The sequence below is a fragment of the Bactrocera oleae genome, chromosome 2, assembly GCF_042242935.1.
Source record: "Bactrocera oleae isolate idBacOlea1 chromosome 2, idBacOlea1, whole genome shotgun sequence".
Taxonomy (NCBI): domain Eukaryota; kingdom Metazoa; phylum Arthropoda; class Insecta; order Diptera; family Tephritidae; genus Bactrocera; species Bactrocera oleae.
This window is the reverse complement of record NC_091536.1, coordinates 5,543,985-5,564,869: the sequence shown is the minus strand read 5'-3', so window position 1 is coordinate 5,564,869 and position 20,885 is coordinate 5,543,985. Positions and strand designations below refer to the sequence as shown.

At 32.5% G+C, this 20,885-nt stretch overlaps 1 protein-coding gene and 1 long non-coding RNA gene across 3 annotated transcripts in view; one reads left to right on the top strand and one right to left on the bottom strand.

Moving 5' to 3' along the window:
* Positions 1 to 20,885, bottom strand: part of mtd (TLD domain-containing protein mustard) — a 224,961-nt gene that overhangs the window by 187,787 nt on the left and 16,289 nt on the right. The gene's annotated exons all lie outside the window — the stretch shown is intronic.
* Positions 19,011 to 19,665, top strand: LOC138857568 (uncharacterized). Its single transcript, XR_011396695.1, has 2 exons — positions 19,011 to 19,042; positions 19,175 to 19,665. It is a non-coding gene; the product is annotated as an uncharacterized lncRNA (long non-coding RNA).

Sequence of the window (20,885 nt, the reverse complement as noted above, 5' to 3'; positions counted from 1 at the left end):
TACCTTATATTATCATAGTTATTTGCTTACTAGTTGCTTTCTCAAGGGCATGAACGGTCCATAGTTTGCGTAATCCCCTTTTGCGAAAAAAAGATCAGAGGTTCAGTTCGCAAGATTTTTGCTTAATGCGACACACTTTTAAAATACTAAATAAATATTAGGACAAGTTTGGGTTTCTTGCATCTTAAAAGAGGTTTACTTCTCAATTGCTGTCCAAGACCAAACTTCTACATAAGCTGGATCTACAAAATATAAAAAACTTACCTCATCCGAGTCGTCCATACACCTCTGTTAATGGCGATAAATCGAAAAAGCTAAAGAAATAGTGCTTGAAAATCTTCATGTTAGCGTCAGAGAGATAGCAGTGGATCTCAATATATCTTATGAGTCAACTCAATAGATTTTGGTTAATGGTTGTGCTTGAAGCGTGTTAACATTGACTATTACCAAAAGACCTGACGGGTATTTTACAGACGTTTTTTTTTGATGTGATATTTGATCAGACGGTGTACTAGATTTCCCGGTTATTATCTATTAATGTTTACCTTTATGTTATAATACGGAGTTTCTATTTCCGTTTGTAAACTAAAAATATTAAAAAAAAAAACTATCACAGTTAAAGAAGAGACCCATTCAAGTAGCAGTCACTATTGTCTCACCCTATACTATACAGCCGGCTAAACTGCACGTACTTGCACCGCAGTAGTGTGAATGAAAAAGTGTGAAAAAAGAAAAGTAAACAACTTCGGGGAAGCTGTGCAAAAAATATGCACATGCGAATAGGAAGCATAAAGGAGAGTATGGAAAACAAGCCCCACTGGAGGAGTTTCTGTAAGCATTATTTTTAGCTTTTTATGCCTGTTATGCCTGTGGCCAAAAGTGCGCCACAACCGGTTATCAAAGTGTTGCAACTTCGTATATGCGGCAATATGCAGCGAATACTTTTACGGCCGGACCATGTTAGGCTTTACTTTTTATACTGAAACTGTGAGCAGCAACCAAACCGACAGGAAGGCCAAAAAAATATATACGAGTATATGCATACACATGTGTATATAATGTAAATATGTTTAGGTATTTAGGTACACAAAAGAGGAATCCAGAAAAAAATGTTCGTGGAATCAAGGGTGTTAATGGATAAAAGGAGAGTAAAATGACTGATATGTGCTTAAGTACCTAATAAATAGCCGAAAGTTAAAATTCGTAAAAGAATCTTTTGGAAGAATGCATTAAATCTTTAAAAGGTTTGAAGGCTTAAACTTCATCATCACTTCTGCTACTATTTTGTCGGCTCTTGTTATAGTGACTATAAAGAGATAAAAGATGTATAAACCACCTTGGCCTTCTCATTTTAAGAAGCCAAACGACTATCCTATACATAGAAGTTAAATACACATGGGCCCAAAAGGTGCTCTATAGATGACACTAATAACTAATAATAATTGAAATAAGCAAACGAATACACTTTTAAATATATTTATTCAATTCTGAAATATCCCCTTATTCTTATTCACAAGACCAACCAGACAATCGGGATGTAAAAAAAAGTCTCTCTAGGAATGATAAGTGTGGCTATGGCCTCTATTTTATGAGTGCTTAGATACTTATAGTATAAATCAGTTCAGCTTTAGTGAACCAGTAAATGACTCAGCTGGTAGGAATCTCCAATGACGAGCATATTTACTTTGAGATTACCGATGTTTGTACCGTCTTATACTTTAAGCGATTTAGTTCAAAAAAATAACCATGAAGCGCATATAAACTTCATACATGACAAGATTCTGTCCGACTTTTAATTAAAATGCTTATAATTTTTTGAAATTCCTTACAAAATAAAATACCAGTGAATATTAAGCCTCTATTTGTTCGTACATATTTGAACTGACATTTGAACCTAGCATGTGCTAACATATTGTCGTGATTAGAGGTAGTTTTTAAATAATTTTGACGACTTGTATGACGAAGACAGATTTCCATTCGTTTTTTTCTTGTTTTGCTTCGGTTTTTGAAAAACACGAAAAGTGATAAAATGTCAATAAAGATGCATACAGTGTTGTAAACAAATATATTAACTTGTGGAAAAAATTAGTAAAAGCTATGAAAAATGTTTTAATTCTTATGATGCGTGGTAAACTTTTTATACAAGTAGAATAGAATTTGACGTACCTATACTGAAATGAGGCTCGAAATTAAAGTATGCTCGTAATATGGAAGAAGTTCACTGAGATGATTTTGATATACATTATATATCCATCCAATGTCTGATGTAATTCTACAATGATTACGCAAATCTTTTTTATAAAGAATTTCCTAAAAATGTTCAAAATCTAAAAATTTTTTTAAGTATTGGAAAATAGATCTCGGCGAGCATACTCAGATCAAAAATTATCTCAACAAGCCGAAAAAACTTCCCACATCTATCGTTTATTGATTGTAATTTACTCCTCATACTTTAGGAAGTCATAAGCTCCCAAAATTACTACTTTCAAAGCTTTTTACATTTTTTGAACTTCAAGAAGAGTCAGAAATTGGTAGAGTGATTTCATGTAATAAGTTAAAAAATGTGAATCTACCACAACCCTTTTTTAGTAGCCTTCGTAGTTCTATGTTGTTGTTGTGTTAATAATCTTGTCAAACTTATGTGGTGGATTTGAACTCAAGTTTTCTCAACGACTTCCTTCAACAGAAAATCGAGTGAACGGTGTTGGCATATGGTATGATATATCTTGTTCGAATCCAGATAAACTGAATAGCTCAAAGAATAATTTTACTATGGTTACACTTAACTCTCGAAGCAACTTAAGCTCTCTATCTACTATAAATATATGGTGCTTTGATTTGCTGAATGTCACTTAAAGAGAGAGAGAGAGAGAGGTTGGAAGTTGTTATTTACCACTCTAGATTGATCTTGAGAGCCTAGTATTTGGTGGTGGAAATTACGTATGGATGTTGTATATCAGAAATTTTCTCCTGCTATTCCTAAATTTCGAATTTGCTTTAACCAAGATTACACATAGATATATTTTAGTTCTAATATTTTCATATGTCATACCATTAAAGTAAACATTTACAGATTCAGATATATTTAGTTAGTTTTGTAACTATAGTGCATTTTTAAATAATATAACTCCTATAATATATTAGTAATGTTATGTAAAGTTTTTCTATAAATTTTTGCAAATAAATAACTTTTAATGAAGTTAACATTTAATTGCACATCACTGTATCTTTGTAAGCGCACAAAAGACTTCAAAATGGAATTTGTTTTAAAAAAAGATAAACCACAAATTTCAAATGCATTAAGTAGTAGCTCGGATTATCGCTAGCAACTTGCACACATTTGACACACACGCACACATACAAATTAATAAGACTGAGTATAAAAGCTAAGCTGACATTTGGTTTACTCTGCACTACATTTGTGTTGCTCCTCAGCTTGCTGGCTTAGCTAAGATTTTTGGCATATCTGGAAAAAGCTCTTTTGTAAACAGCGCACACACACACGCAACCATATTAGTAGATTTGTCTGTATATATTCGCATTCACACATACACGCTTCAACATTTGTTCAAATGCAGCTTATCTTGCTTTTTTTTATTGTGGGGCTTTTCCTCGACTTTTTTCTCAGTGTAATGCAAACTATTAAATTTTTGTTGTTGTTTTTTTTTTTTGTATATTTACCTTTACTTTATATTTGGATTTGTGTTTATATACTCGCATATACTTGCTTGTTTAAAGAATATTTACAGATTTGTGTTTCGTCTTTTTTCTTTTTCTCTCTCTTCTCTAATTCCGCTTCCAATTTTCACCTTTCTGTTAGTTAACTGTACGCCCCACAATTACATGTATAGTATTTAGCTTTTATGTAAGTATGGGTATATAAGAGGAAAATGCTGCTTAAATAACGATATATGGGCGGTGTGTGGGGCTTTGGAATTGTATACAGTTAATCTGCTTTTAGAGCCAAGTAAACAAATGATTTTTGCATACAGAAAATAAATGAATGAAGTGGACAAAAAGGTGAAGCAGCGTGCCCACGATTTTGAGAGTTAAGAGAACGAAATAGCAGCTGGCATTTGTGGGCAAGGCAGCACTGAAGAACTTTTAAAATTAATGAAAAAAGTAAAATGCAAATAAAAATGAGCATATAAAATGATAACAAATGTTCAGAGTCACTAGGGCCATGAGGAAAGGCAAAGTTAAAGCGCTTAACAGCACAGGTGTTGATAAATAGGATATTCTGTGAAAAAATTAAAATTTTAAGAAGCAAAAATAATTATTTGGTTAGAAAAATGATTTAAACATTTTTTTAACGTTTATTTACGTACGCAAACTTTGTACTATAATTATTGAATATTACGTTTAAAAAAAAAATAATAATAAATAAATAAAAAAAATTGATTTACAGCAACTGTTTCCACTTGAAAAATATATTTGAAACACAGTTTTTTAAAAATGTTTCAAAATCTTTTACAAATTTACTAGTAGATAATTTTTGAAAACGTAAAAAATCATAATAGAATGAAACCCATCGGAAACGAAAGATAAAATGACAAAAATTAAAGCAAAAATAATTTACCAGCGATGTGAAGTCGGGAAAAGGAAGAGAAGAGCTGGTTGAATTTATAAGGATTAAGAAGATGTATATCGATTTCCGGCAAAACTACGAGCCCTATGGAAAAAATTAATATAGCAATGTTGTAGGTAGTGAGAAGATCTATAACTTTTGTGTACTGACTGTTTTTACATAAGTTCAAAGTTTATAAGAAAAATTGAAATAACCCAGTTTTTGAGTTTTTTATTTTTATCTTGTACAAAAAACTCTTTTCGTCCACGATATTTGGTGTAAACTTATCTTCTTATATTTCTAACACGTTGTATTATTTTTATATAAAATATTTATAATAATAATAATATTGAAAAAAAATCCCTAATTTTCAATCAAAAATTCTCGCGTAAAATTATCCGACTTTTTTAAAAAGTGAGCAAGTTTTGCTGAAGTATTTACTTTCTGATGGTGTAAAACATATTTACATTATTATATTAAATTTTCTCAGAAAATGCAAGAAAAACCCCAGTAAACAACTGAAAAACGAATGAAAACTTCTTTTTTTTTCATCTACCTATTATTTCCTAATACCAGTAGTAAAAATAGACAAAATTTTTGTTGTTGAAACTTCTGAAAAATATATTTGAAAAATCAATAACAAAAATTTTGAGTTAATTGTTTTTTTTAATTTTTATTAATTTTTTTATATATGCAAACATTTTGCTGGAACTTCTGGAAAGCACCGAATTAAATGAAAATATATACCAGAAATAATAAAAATTCAATATATGTCATTAATATCCAAAAATAAGACTACATACACTTAATTCTTATCATTAACAATTTTTTATAAAATTTTCATATAATACGAGTATATATGTATATATGTATATATTTTTCAATTAATTATTTCTCCAAATATGATTCATACCATATATGTGCAAGCAATTATCTGCTTGTTTTGTTTGACCACCATGGCGTATGATAAACAAGCAAGCAAATTAATTGCTCAGTAAATATTAGAAAAAAAGATTACCTTTCTGGGCCTATCTGACATATTGCAAGGCTATTACAAATGTTATAAATATTTTACAATTTTTTTTTTTTAAGATAATGCAGCCATAATGATCATAAGCACTGTAAAATGTAAGCTACCGCTAAAAGTTAATAAAACGAAAAGCGAGAGCGCCATTTTTACCTTTTTTGCGCATAATCGTTAAGTAAAGACTTTTGCCAAGGATACTATATTTCATAATTTATTTGAGCTTTACAAAGTGTTCAGCGTAATATATTTTTATTAATGGTTTGTCTGTTGATGTTGGCTGGTTGGGAAAGCGCCATGCATGTTTTAAGCTTTTAAGAATATCTTTTCGGTATGGAAACTCAAATATATCAAATGATTCAAAAAATGAGAAAACCCAACATTAAATCGACTTAACATTAACGTGAATTTTTAAAATTGCAAATTGTTGTAATCTCTTCATTTGATTCAAATTCCTCCCAGGGAGTGACATGTAAACTCATCGATCTAAGTCCGGTCCTTGTATGGAAACCTTTTTATTTGACAAGATATCTTCACGAAATTTGGCATGAACTACTGTCCAATCTCCAAACAAATTGGTCAGATCGGACATTCAATATATTTTTGTGGATGTTTGAAAGAATTCGAAGCAAGTTATATCTTATTTTTAGGAGGCCTGTGTGCATTTCATAAATTCTTATATTATATTCCGTTATAATAGCTTTAAAAAATAAGCGAATCGCACGTATTGAAGGTAAAAGGTGTTAAATGAATTCGATTACGATATTTATATTATACATAGTGTATATACGTATGTATATGCGTGTGTGTACACATGTCTTTAGCAGCGGCACGCCGGCACTACGTTGAATACAAGCAAACAAAGTGACATCTGTTTATACATGTGCATGTGCAATAATGCATAGATTTTCGCGTTAATTCATTCGAAGCATAATTAATCATCAAGTCAACACTTCGAGAGTTGGAATAACAAAGCTTTGTTAACTGAAATTTATGTCTTCCCCAGCGATTCGTGAGCGAGCGTTAAGTGCGAATGCAAATAAATTTTCGACAAATGTGACTACTAACTGTTTATTTGCTATTTGTTTGTGTTTTGCATATTTCTACACAGTATTTATGAAGCCACAAATTTGTGTGTGTGTGTGTGTGTGTGTATACAAGTGAAAGGAATTTGGAGGAGATATATCTCGCGATTTATTTATGCACAGGAGCAATGCTATTGTTTGACTTTCAATTGTTTGTTGTTGTAATAATTTTTAATAGCTCGAATTTTTAACGACTGGGTCGTGGCGTTCGTCTTGACATGATTATATTTAAATAGTTATTATGTGGAAAAAATTGCATTTTTTAATCATTTAAAATGTTTGCGAAACACAAGTGTTTGGCACAAGTCCTCTGTGACTGAACATGTAAAGCTTATGTATGCTTATGTAATACATTGTTGCATAGACGTTGGCACAACAAGTAAGAAAGCACTAAGCTTAAGCGCAACTTCGTTTGATATACTACACTTAGAGTTTATCGGCCGACGTTAACCAACGTTATGTGTGAAATTATGGTAAATTTGTAAGTTTTCTCTCACATTCAAATTATATTGGTTGCCTTTTAGAAAGTCAGGTTAGGTAAGGTTGATCTTCCGGGGTATCACACTTTGTCTGCTATATACTTTTGTGAATCCAAATACAAGCCCCGGAGTATTAACTCTCGACAAAGCGTATTGAATCTAATGCAAAGCTGGTAAGGTGCTTTATTTCTATTTCTGCTATTTCACCTGGATGTCTAAAAGTACGAGATCCGAGGTATTTTAGCTTTGATCTGACAAGTACGTGACACTAAAAAAATAAGTGTTGAAATATTTCCCACTTTCACCCAAACCAGTCTAATCCTGAAGTAAATCGGTGCCTGAAGCTTGAGTTGATAGATAGCTACCGACAGTATACTTCTCCATCAACCTCTTCTTACCAATAGTTCATCTCCAGCAATATAATATGTTCTTTCCTTGATATTGCGTTTCCTCATGGGCTTCGTGTCTAGAATGAGCTAAAGCTACTTAACTGTGTCTTTCGCCCAGAGAGAAGGTCCTACCACCGATGAATGAAATCAATTCAGATTATACTAGTTTACTAGAATTAATGGCGAGGCCACTTGGTCAGTTTCTCACAGTATCATATGGATTATAGGGAGATTTGAATTTTTTTACATTGGTTAAGTTGTTAATACATACAGTACATGAAATTTCACCTAAAGGTGGCGATGCCGCTCTATTCTTTAGAGACTTACCGCACCATAGATATTTTAAGGGAAGCCTTTATATTATATTAAATGTCGCTGTGGTTATTTTAAAATTGTACCCACTACTTAATAGCTTAATGTAACGAAGGGGAGTGTTGCCTAACCTACCAGTAGAACATTGCAGTTGTTCGTAGGATATGGACATTGAACTTATTAGAAGTGGCCCGCCCTTCAAAAATTTCAAAAACACATAATGACTCCGATTGTAACATCCTGTTGGCAAAAGTGAGTTTTCTAGCTAAATTGCTTAAATTTATCTACAAGTATATATTAATTTTAATTACATAATTACATCTCTTTAAGACGACAACAATTTGTTGCATTAATATACAAATAACTTCTGTTACAACTTCTTAATTAAAACTTCTAGTTTTTGAACATAAAACGATATGGTCTCCTTCTAAAAGTCTCTAAATGTAAATCATCAGAACTTGCACCGATGTGTTAAGTTTTTGCTTGGCGTGATGTGATGTAAGGTCATATCATGCGATGTGATGCCAACAAGATATGTGTTGTGATGTGATTAGAGTACAGTAAGTGATAATTATGAGGTATGTTTATGTGCAAATTTTGGTAGAAATGAACTTTATGTCGCTTACGTACAAAATTGTAGGTTATGAATGAAATGAAATCCACGGCATACTGATTGCAACATAACGCAAATTTAACGTTTTTCATGTTTTTACTACAATCCAGATAGCATCATAAGCTGTTTGTAATACAGGAAACATATGCAAGAGGTTAGTAAATGTACCTGACTTCTTACTGATACATAATATTTATTATAACGAGAATTTTTTGATGAAAAAGATCTGCCACAACTTCCTTGTCTGTGCCGATTCATCACTTCGGCCACTTTATCGCGCCTGGCACTCGCAATTAAATGTAAGTTCAATACTTTTGTTTACAAATACAAAAAGCCATTAAAATTTTAGTCAACAACGAAGGCAAAGACACACATACATACTTACTCATTAATTCACTTAATCGCAATTTCGTCATCAACGCGACGCTTATCTTCGCTGGCTGCCAACGGAGCATCGCGAAAAAGTGCGACAATGCAATAACAAGAATCATACAACAACCAACAACGTGTGGAAGACATATAAAATACGTCTATCATTAAGATGAGATCAAGTGGATTTAATGCAGAATATAATTGTTGCAGAGAAATGTATATAAATATTTATATATATATTGATGTTACCTTGAAGAAAGGGAGACCTTTTAAAGCAGCGATTACTTCAGACGGGCGTTGAGGGAAGTCGGCCGTTTGTCGATCGATCACGCGATGTGTGTTTGTATGCATGTATATATGTACTCGCAGTGTAATTGTTTTGCCGTTTTGGGAAAATTCCAATGCAGGTCACCCGTTATTAAGAAATTTCCACTTTTATGCGCGTAAACATGGAGTAGTAAATATTTGCTGATAAGACCATTTAAAAGCGAATGCCTACTGATTTTGTAATTTTAACGAAACTTCTATTTGTAGGAATATTTCCATAAAAATAATACATATTTACATGTTTGTATACAAAATGAGCATAAACATATTAACCACACAGGAATCAGATCAAGATAAGATTGTCGCACAAATATTTATTTATTTGTGTGCACACTTTCATAAAATTGGCCTATCCGCATAAATATTGAAAGAAAATAAAAATAAAACCTCTCCACCAGCGCCAATATTTTCATAGAATATTCGAAAATAGTTTAATAGTAGTTCAAGCAAATACGTATTATATTTTAAATAAGTGCATACATACATATGTATATGCGATAGTATATCACGTGACTTTTCCAATTCACATATTTTCCATGTTTCTATGCTTGTTGTTGTTGCTACGTAATAAATACGCTTTGCTTCTTATCTTTTTTAGAGATTTATGAAATAAATTTGTTAAAAATACTGCAGCAAAAGCATAGACAGCATTGCTGATAAAAAGTCAAGCGATTAAATAACTATGTTACCCGACTGTAAACAGAAGCAAACATAAAAAAAAATTTAAAAAAGAAAACACTGCGCTTGCACCGAAGCTGTAACACCCTTCACAAATAAAGCTTCTATACAAGAACTTGATTTGGATCGGTCAGTATGTCTCACAGCTATATGGCATAGTGTTCCTATATAGGCGGTTCCGATAAATAAGCAGCCTCTTGGGGTGAAAATGATGCATACAAAATTTCAGATCAATACCTCAAAAACTGAGTGACTAACTAGCATATTAAGGTAAGTATACACAGACGAATATGGCTAAATCGACTTGGCTTATCGTATCGGATATATACTTTAAGTTATATAGGGTCTTCGACGTTTCCTTCTGAGTGTTACAAATTTCGTGGCAAACTTAATATACCCTGTTCCGGATATAAAAACATATTCTAGATATTCTAGCTAACTCAATCATATTTATTATCCCACAAATGTCTTACACGATAGTTGTCTGAAGAGACTCTATTATGAAACGTTTGTTCATAGGCCCTCCCTTTTGAAATATTTCTTGGTAATTTTCTCGAAGTATCTCGTATAATCTTTTCAAATAAAAATTCTAGTTGAGATGCGAAAAGCGTGTTTCTCATTCATAATGAAAAGGTTGCATATTTCTCTACTTTTCCATTTTTCACAAAGAAAAGGTCCCATGTTTACCATTTATTGAATATTATGAACCAAATAATAAGTTTTCTTCTAATTATTGTAAAATTTCAAATTTGTTTGAATTTGACAAAATCCTTGACTTTTAATCATTACAACAATCAAGTAAGCAGTTTCAGCTGAATAGAAAACTGGGCATATTTTCATGAAATACTAAAAGCATTAATAGCCGTCCTTTCCCGAAATACACTTTTATCAGTTCTGAAAAGAATCAACTTCCTTATTAATGATGATTCAACGACCCTCAAGTAGCTATAGAAATTTCGGCATCAGCATCGATTTGAAAAACTTGTGGAACCTCATTTTGGTAAACACAATATTACTACTCGGATATCAGTTAAAAGCTCTAAGTAGTCTCTTGAATTTGTCAAACCTAACTACTCTCCTAATACAGGTTTTCTCTGCCAACTCTGCCATTGCTATGTGTACAGACGAGTTGTCAGATAAGTGTCGGTAGTGAATAGTAAAGTTCTGCTTGCATAAATATCGATATTTTCCATCTTGAGTCTCCAAACTCTTTAGTGAAATATCATTTGAATTGTTTTCAAGACATTTTATCATCCATCACTCGGTTTCTGCTGCTTTTTGATTTTTCTCCTACTCACACCAATCTCTTCTCTCCATTTAAAGTCAGTCATTTACTTAAAGATTTAATTTCTTGTAAAAATATATAAATTTCGAGCAGTTGAATACATCGTTGCAATAAATTTAAAATTAAAAAATATGGTTATCACACTGTATATCATAAATTAGTCGGTGAAAAATCACCGAATCGAATGAGTCGAGCCCCAAGCAACGATTTAATGGCACATACCCATCCAAATCAACTTGGAGCATGTCAATATTTCGACAAAAAACCATTAAATAATTCCCTCGACACAGTTCAATAAAAAAAACTGGCATGATATTGAATAAAAACCAAAATCATTTCAAGTTTCCGATCTAATTTATGTACTAGCACTTGGTTTGAATTTAATTGCTTCGAAATGCGTTAGAAATAAAATCGATTCGCAAATTAAACGGCGCAAAAACTACATTGATCTATCCCATTGATTGGAAATGTGTTGATCTAGGCAATTTATTTAAACGCTTTGACCTCAGCAACAAATCAAAAGTTGTGCCTAGTGGCTATGAGCTGTTTTAGTGAACGAACTACATCCATTACATTGCGATTACATACGAGTACATATACATTCATTGCCTGAAACGGCACTTTGTTTAGCCATATTTTATCATGGCGATTACCGCCTGCTGAGCAAAAGCGCTCAAGCGCTAAATATTGATCGATGATTTATTTATGTTTAGACATAAAATTGTTGATGATTAGAAAATTTATAATTACTAACAGGGAGGATACATACGTACATCTTTAACTACATGTTTTATTAGACACATAGAAAGTTTGTGAAAATGTTATTAATAATAGACAAAATTTTGGCGAAGTCAACATATACAATATTACAAAACAACAACAAAAAATTATGAAAAATTTAAAAAGGCGTGCAAGAGAAGTTATACCGACTTGCAAATCAGAAGAACTGCCTTTTAGAGTTTCTTTCTTGAAGAGGCAGTTATTTTTTGCATTAATGAAAATAATGTACATTGACACAAATTAATGTTCTTTACTAATCGGTGATTGAGTTTAAAAAGATTTCGAACCCCTTTTCCCGTAGACGATCTCCAGGAGAACCTCTGAAAAAAGGTGGCTGGCGCTGAAGAAGATTTTTCTGCTATAAATTATACAAAATCAAAAAGAAAAATTTTCTATAGAATAATACAGGTAATGATCGGATGACTAGTCAAAATCTTGATTTTCGGCAAAAGAGGGCGTGTTTGGTGAAAAAATTCACACTTCAGAGTGGTTTAAAAATCGAAATAATTATCAAAATTCGTATACCTTCGATTATTTTCTGACAAATATATCTAAATAGATCGTTTGAAAATTTCAAGTCGATCGGTCGAGCCGTTTCGGTAAAAGTTTACTCCCCGACTCTAAAAGTACCATTTTGAGAAAAACGCATTTAAAATTTTGGGAGCCGATTACCCAAGTTAACAAATTGTACATTAGATAGGTATGAACACACATGCAAAAAACCTCGATTTTTTCAAATTCACAAGCGGATATAAACAAAAATGTATTCCCTTAAAAACAAAAAAAAAAAGGTGAATGGAAAAAAGTTGTGTAACATTCCTATAGATCTTGATAAGGGTTATAATATCTTTGAAGGAAAAAATATATATTTTTACTTCTCATGTGACCTACTGGCTGTCATTGTAAGTTTGACATTTCATACTTCATGACAACAATAATAAATGCTAAGATAATTAACTAATCAATATTGTCGTAGACATTTTAAAGAACAATCGGGTAAACAAAACTACTGGCACATTATAAATTGTTGGCAATAAATGTGAAAAATTGCCGTCAAGATACGCGTTAGCGCTGTCACTGTGAGCACTCAATGCTGAAAAGTTGTAAAAACGCTCACGGCTAATTTATTTGTATACATTTATTTACGCCTTTTACTTGTCCGCGCTTACTTCCTTGCTACCTTCCGGAATAGAGTGCCATTCGCACTTTACTGTTATTGTTATTTTTTTGTAATTTTTATAACTGGTGTTTCTGTATTCTCAATAATTACACATACAAGCATTTGTGAGTGTGTGTGTGTGTATGTACAGCTGTCGGCTGACACTTCGCTGACAAAAGACATCAATTAATCAAAATCTATCATAACGGCTTACAATTGAACGATATTTACCGACGAAATTGAAGCGAAAGGTTGCAATGAAAATACACAACAACAACAATAATAACACAAATCAATAACGATAATGATTCTGAAAGGTAATCGAAAATTTGTAAAGTGAATATTGACAATTAGTCTGTCGGCAAGTAAACAATTTCCTTTTGACACATCGATCGGTTGTTGTCATTGCGATACAATAAAGTGATAGATGCGAGTGCATTTGCTGTAAAGCGATCCGCTAGTTGTGGCCGCCGCGCTCTCACAATAAGCACAATAATGCATTCACTATAAGGCATATAACAACAATCGCTAATCAAATAGCAAATAGCAAAAAGTGACAATTGTTTATTTTCAAGTGTAAAATATTTTTGCGAAAACTCCACAACGCAGCTCTTCGAGGCTCCCACTCTTTTTAACCATGCCACACTCTCTTGCACGCTCCCACTCACCGATCACTTAGCTCTAATTATTGATTGAATTGCTATGTAGAATTGAAATAACACCACCTGTCGTTTGCTATTTTTGTCAATATAGAAGCATGCTAATTGAAGGTGATTTGTATTTGCAAAAACTTCATAGATATAGTTTTGTACGAATGTCATCACCTCAAGTGAAAAAAACAAAATATTCCGGAATATTTTCGTATATGTACTTATGGTACTGTGTCTCGGTAGGCGCTTAACCCTCAAGCTCAGACGGAGTGCGCACTGAAAAACTGTATCATACATGTTACCTCAAAATAGGCTTATCTGGGATATTTACTATGACAATATACTTAGGTTCAAGCTCTACTGTTATTGTCTACTGGAAAGTTGAACTCCATCTAAGATTAGCATATATCTCAAGGTCCTATATATTGTAGGAAAGAATAAAGGAAGTGAACCTATCACTTACTTGCACTATTGTCTAATACATATATTTAGTGTGTCGACCTTACTGCACCTTTGTATAAAAAGTCTACTGATCTGTACATTGATCTTCAGAGTATGACTAATAATATTTGACTTCATCCTTCGGCCATTCTGATTGTTCGAAAAAGTGATTACTCAAATTTGACAGAAAGAGACTGCAGATGACAAATGATATCGTCAATCTATAATAATCTTGCTGCAGTTTTAGGATCAACTGCTGGAAATAATTTGTTTCGCACTTAAGTTACTTTTTGAGAAAAGAGTAGCAATATTGGAAAGAATAGCAATATTTTGTTTTCCTCTTTGATACCTATAGTAGGCTCTCACCTGTTAAAATAATAGACTAGCGGGAACAAAACGATATACCACAAATATTTAGTAGGAAATTTCTAAAAAATCGGCAGTGCTGAACAATGGAGGTCTCAAGGGTTATATCATTTGCAAGTTAGAACGAATTTGTTTTTGCGATTTTTTGTTTTTTTTGTGAATAGACATTATAAATAAAAATAATGTACATTTACAGAAATTAATTAATTTGCAATTAATTTGAATATATTTGATCCAGCAGCCATTCTCTAGGAGGACATCCAATAAAAGGTGGATGGCGTTAAGTAAGATTTTTCTGCCTAAAATTATACAATTTCAAAAACCAAAAAAAGTTTGTTATTTCTATAGATTAATACAGGCAATGATCGAAAAACTAATCAAAATTTGGATTTTTTACAAAATGGTTGCATCCAAAAAAAGCCGTTTTTTGCAAAAGTTCACACTTCAGAGTGGTTTAAAAATTGGATTAACAATTCATACAAATGCGTTATATCTCCGAAACAATTTACCTCTTACACAATATAAGTGATTATTAGTAAGAGATCCTTGAAAGTAGTATACAGAACATTTGTTGTAAAAGTTTTTTGAGCAATCCCGATGATATACTGGAAAGCAGGGCTTGTAAAATTAAGCATTAACTCAATAGATTTGCAATGTCAGACGTCGTAATATTAAAAGGTGAACTATTATCATCGGAACTTCTTTCTCATATAGCGCATACAGTCCCTTTAAAGCGTATTTCAAACGTTTCATCATGAATATGACTACTATGAAGAGCCGCGGTTGGCATAAAAGCGTATACTATAGTGGTCACCGCAAAACGTCTTTTTTGAGAGGAGCTCTCGGAGATCAGCTGTTTCTCTTTTTCAAATAAATATTTTTACTAGTACTTAGTCTTAAAAGATAGTTCTAGTTAAGTATATTATGGTATCTATATGTGTATACATTTTTGGATCAATAAATTTAAAATTTTTCTCAGAAAAACTTCTAAAAAATTCACTTTTTTCGGCTTTATAACTGTAACCCCTTAATGTAAAGCATCTAAAAATAGCGGATATAGATAAAAACATATGATAGATGGAGTATGCGCCCTTTGCCTGATATTGCCTGTGACCGTTCAGCATAGTAATTTTATTTAATTTAATTGAACAATGTTATTTAGACTATTGTGGATTTTCTGTGAGGAATCAATATAAATTCTGTGTTCCACATAAATTTTGTGTTGCGTGTGAGACTGCTATTATGTTGGGTTAAACAAGAACCCAGACAAACCAACCAAGACCAACGATTTGGATCAATCGAAAGGATCATGTAAGCCATTGCTATTTTTGTTTGACTCAAACAAAAGGCACTCCAACCAAGTCCAAACACAGTACCCAGTACCTTGTCTTCGGCTAACATACCCATCCCAGATAGCGTCAAATTGCCTGTGCCAAAGGCTTCAAATCAGTCAGAAAATCAAAATTCTACTCCGGAACTTGTTCTAAGTCAGCACGATTTGAATATCTCAAAGAGACATTACTCAAACTCAGCGAGGCAAAAATTAAAGAGGGAATCCTTGTATTGCAGGTCAATAAATACGGCAACTGATAAAGGATAAAAACTGAATGATCAGGAAAGACTCACCTGGAAAATATTTAGGAACGTTGTCCAACATATTCTAGGAAAAGGTCCTTAAAAATACATATTCTGGACTCTGATCTGGATTTCTTTCCGGCGAATTTGAGTGCTGTGAGGGACGAACAAGGCGAGAGGTTCCATCAGGACATTTCCTTAATGGAGAAACGCTACCACGGGAAATGGAGGGCAAGAATGTTAATGGATTATTGTTGAAGACTTAAAAGAGACCTTCTTGAAGTCAAATATTCACGAAAATCATAGGTATTTTTTCTAGTTTAAGCAATAATTTCACTAAATGTAGTTGATATTTGTACTTTTTAAGAAAATATATATTTTGATATCACATAAAATATTATTGGTTAGTGGTCCTAGCAGATTAAAAATTTGATATAATTTGTCATGTGGCAAAAAAAAGTTAAAATTTTGTTAACCAGTGTAATAGAATCTAGATCGAACGTAGAAAACAGACAATAAATGAGGAGATATACGATTACGGGATAAAAAGTATATCTTACCTTGACTTAGAGGACGATATGAGATTATCCTTATGAAATGTGAAATTGAAGCTTAAAGCAGTCATTTATTCACTCCCATGACAGTCGGGTCTACGTTAACGGAATGAAGCCGGATTTGTATCGGGCGAAGGTCTCTCAATTTTGCAGAATTCGCCAATTTTTATAAAGAATATTTTTTGCTGCTGTCACAATATAACAGCATTCATGTATGTACTTGTATGTTAAGCGATCTCTCCCTTAAATATACGAGGTACTTATGTTAACGTTAAACTTATTTGCGTAGAATTCAAACTGAAATTCCTAACAGGGTTCTCATCCTTTAATTTTAACACACTGAACTGCACAATACATTAATTATCTTTGATCAACATATTTCAGTGTTATTAGCCTCGTTAGGCTGATCACACCTCCCCAATGACTTAATTAATAGGCATGAAATTGTTTATGCTAATAGACACATGTACATATTTATATATATTTGATTTATATGTAATACATAAAATAGCATAACACCCAAAATGGTTTGCTTTTTTCGCAATTTTTTTTCAAATATTGGTTTTTTTACGGCAGGTTGTTGTACATATGTAAAAATATTTGCAACTTTTTTAGACATTTTTTGCATTTGCGTACTTTCCGTATTTATTTCAACCAAAAATAGCAAATTCACGACCGAAATCAATTCTATATAAGCATGTGTATGTATGTGAATGTCGCACTAAAGTTATTCAAAATGGCAAAATCGTCAAATCATTTATTGTAATTGCTCCGAGTAAGAGTAAGAAATGCATCAATTTTGTCATTTCACATAAAAAAACTCAAAAATAAAATAAATAAATTGATTTTGTAATTGAGCAATGTTTAATTACCTCAATTATAAATAAATTAAGTTGTTTTTTGATTAAAATAAACAAGCGGGGTGGGGAAATGTTTAGAAACTAGAAAAGAGAGTGCGCTCGAAAAGTGTAAATAAGTGTTTGGAAAACTAGAAAAAAATAATTAAGTTGTTAATTAAAATTTTATGCACAAAGCAAATTTTTTTGTATTTACCTACTCGCATATTCATGCAAAGATATATGTATGATATTTTGAAATTTACACAAGTTTTGGATTATAAATCACACAACTAGTTTGAGAACAGAGAAGAGAAATTTGTGAAGGATAGTCGCTCTGATGTTTTGATACAGGAGAATGGTAGAAGGAAGACATCGAGAGGTAAAGGAAAGTCGGATCCAACACCCAGATCTATTCCTAGGGGTGTAGGACCGAGTGTTACTGAAACGCCACCATTCAATTTATCAGGATCAGTCCCATCTGAGAAAGGTAGAACGGGGGAAGCCTTTTTTATGCCTTGGTGAATACTTATCATTATTCTTTCTTGTCAATCCCAAATACAAATGATTTCTAAATATTAAAGAAGCAAAGTGTTGTTCAAAAGTTTCTAGAGTTGCAAAGTTTAGCAGGCTAACAATAATTATTATGGTTTGTGAATTCTTATAACATCAACTTTTGGAGGTTAAATGTACTTTTTCATTAAACCTGAATGTGGTATTTTGGATAAAGGTAGTATGTGTCAACAAATGATGATGCCATTTCTGCACTGCCTTAGGCGCTTGAACTGTTTAGGATAACTTGACCACTAACGAATATAGTCATCTCTTCTTAAGATCTAATTGATGAAAATGTCTTTTCTCGCTGAAAATGTTGCCTCATTATATAGCGAATAATATATTAAATCACCATTACACCTTCTAAAAATGTTCATATTTTTATATGACAACAGAAAAAAATCTGTCAAACAACATTATCGCGATTTCCATTATACAGCTTAACAAAATTGACCAATTCATTATAATAAGCAGAAAAACTTCAAATAAAATAACAACGATAAATAAACATCTGCTGGGCAACTCTTAAGAAGAAGAAATGTTGAGAATGGAAATTCAACTTTGACAGCGCGGGCAAAGGGTAGAATAAATGTAATATTTTTGTGAGAAAAGAAATTTCTAAGAGCATCATTAGTATGATGTTCTAGTATTCACCTCTTTTGGTCTCCAAGGGCTCAGCTTACAGAAAAATTTTTGTAGGAGTATTGTATTTTTGATTAAAAATTTGTATATTTAATTAGTTCGCTCAATTGTTTGGTCTAACATATAATATAACTATAAACTATAATATGGTAAAACCATAAAAGTGGAGCGGTACAAACAACAGCCCATCAAACTGAAGCGAGCGCCAGAATTCGCGACTAAACTCGGCCACATAACTATACAGCTATTTGGAAAACAGTTTCTGGGAAGTTTTGTCTTACCTACCTTATAGTCTCGACCGATTATCAAATACTTAATATAGAAATGAAGAAATCGGTTGCAACCACATTGCGGTAAATAAAACGTGTTACACGTGTGCTTACATGCGTGTTACGAATGTTCAATGAGTTTTTAAATCTCTTTAATTTAATTATTTGTATGATAATATAATTAATGGCGCTCACACAACTACCGTAAATAACCAGTTATGACTTTAAATAAACGGCTACCGAGTTAAATGAATGGCTTCAAATCAACAGTAATAATCAAATTGCACAGACATTTTGAAACTCACGAAAAAAATCGCTTTAGAATTCAACGGCCGTAAGACGTGAGACAGTCACAGTCGAGATGATGGTGATAATTATACCAATTAAATTATGATTGAGCACCATTGAGATAAATTTATGAACTTGAACGTTGCGGCTTAACTATAAATTATATAAAAATATAAATATATTTGAATATATAAATTCGCAATTGTACAAATTATATGTATTTAAATCCTGATTATTATATTTGTGTGCACTGAAATTACTGTCATTGAGTGGCGAGCTAATTGCGCGGCAAATGCGCATTTATGCGAAGGAATTAAAATCACTTGGTGCAAGTCTAAGAAAAATTAAATTATAGAAAAACAAAAATATGTATAAGTTAAAAAATGAAATATCAAAAAAAAAAAAAATTGCAAAATTTACGATTTGTATTTTTATCTAAATGGCAGTATTGATTTATTGCAATGTGCGCATAATTATTACTCTCCATTAAGCGGTTTATGTAATTGGGCGAGAAAATAATAAATTATCATTTGTAAATCGGTTGACATGAAAGCTTTCCTTTGCCATTGCAATTGTTGTTTCGTGGCAATTAAATATATTAGTATACCATCCATACATATACACATTTATAAGATATATTTTTTTGTGTTTTTTGAGACAAAATATTGGGCACTAAAAAAATACCTTCAAACATTTGCGTATTCGAAGAAAAGTATTTCTTTATAAAAATAACTAGCCGGCCTATTTTTTACGATTTTTTTTCTCACGAATAAAGTTGCTTTGGCTTTACAAAGCTGTGGTTATGCCAATAATACTTTGCGGAGTAATTGTTCAAAGAATGGCCGTCATTAGCATAGGTGGTGCGCTTAGCATAAAACCAACGATGATACTCAATGCTATTATCCACATAGTATCCATGGACATAGCTGGTAGGTGCATTACTGCGAACGTTGCTATCAAACTCCGAAAAACCCGAACACATTAAGGATCCCAGAAATGAACCTACCGAAATTTTTTGCACTTCGACTGGATTCTAGATAACTTGGACCACTGCGTCGCGGAAAATTTTCTTAGCGGTTTCTTCTTCGCGTACATACCTATAAAGAATATTTGGGTGGAGCTCTCCATTAACTCTTACTTAACTTGCTCATCGAAGATCTCGTATAACTCAAAAGATTATTTTTTTTAATTTCACTGTATATTCTTGAAACACGTTTAAATGTACCCTGAAAATTTCAAAGCAAGCGATACAGAAGTTTTTTTTTTTTTAATTACCAAAAATCGACGTTTTTCTAGGCTGTCAAAGTACAAAAAAGTAGGTGTGCCCCTAAAGCTAGCAGGTGATGTAATGCCGGGAGTTCAGCCTCTTTCAGTGAGATGAGCATCTACTCCTGTAGCAAAGCCACAATATAGGTCTGAAACTCTCTGATAATGCCCGCCCCAGTCAAGGAGTGTATGACCTCATAAGCAATAGCTTCAAGCTACTTCGATATTATACTTGTTGCCTGGTGACAGCAGAATTGTACAGCAAATGAACTCGCAAGAAAAGCCGATCTTACCTACATCACATCAAACTGGGAACAAGCCATCTAGCACTGGGGCTGTAGACCTCGCACGAGCAACCAAGAGTGGAACGTAG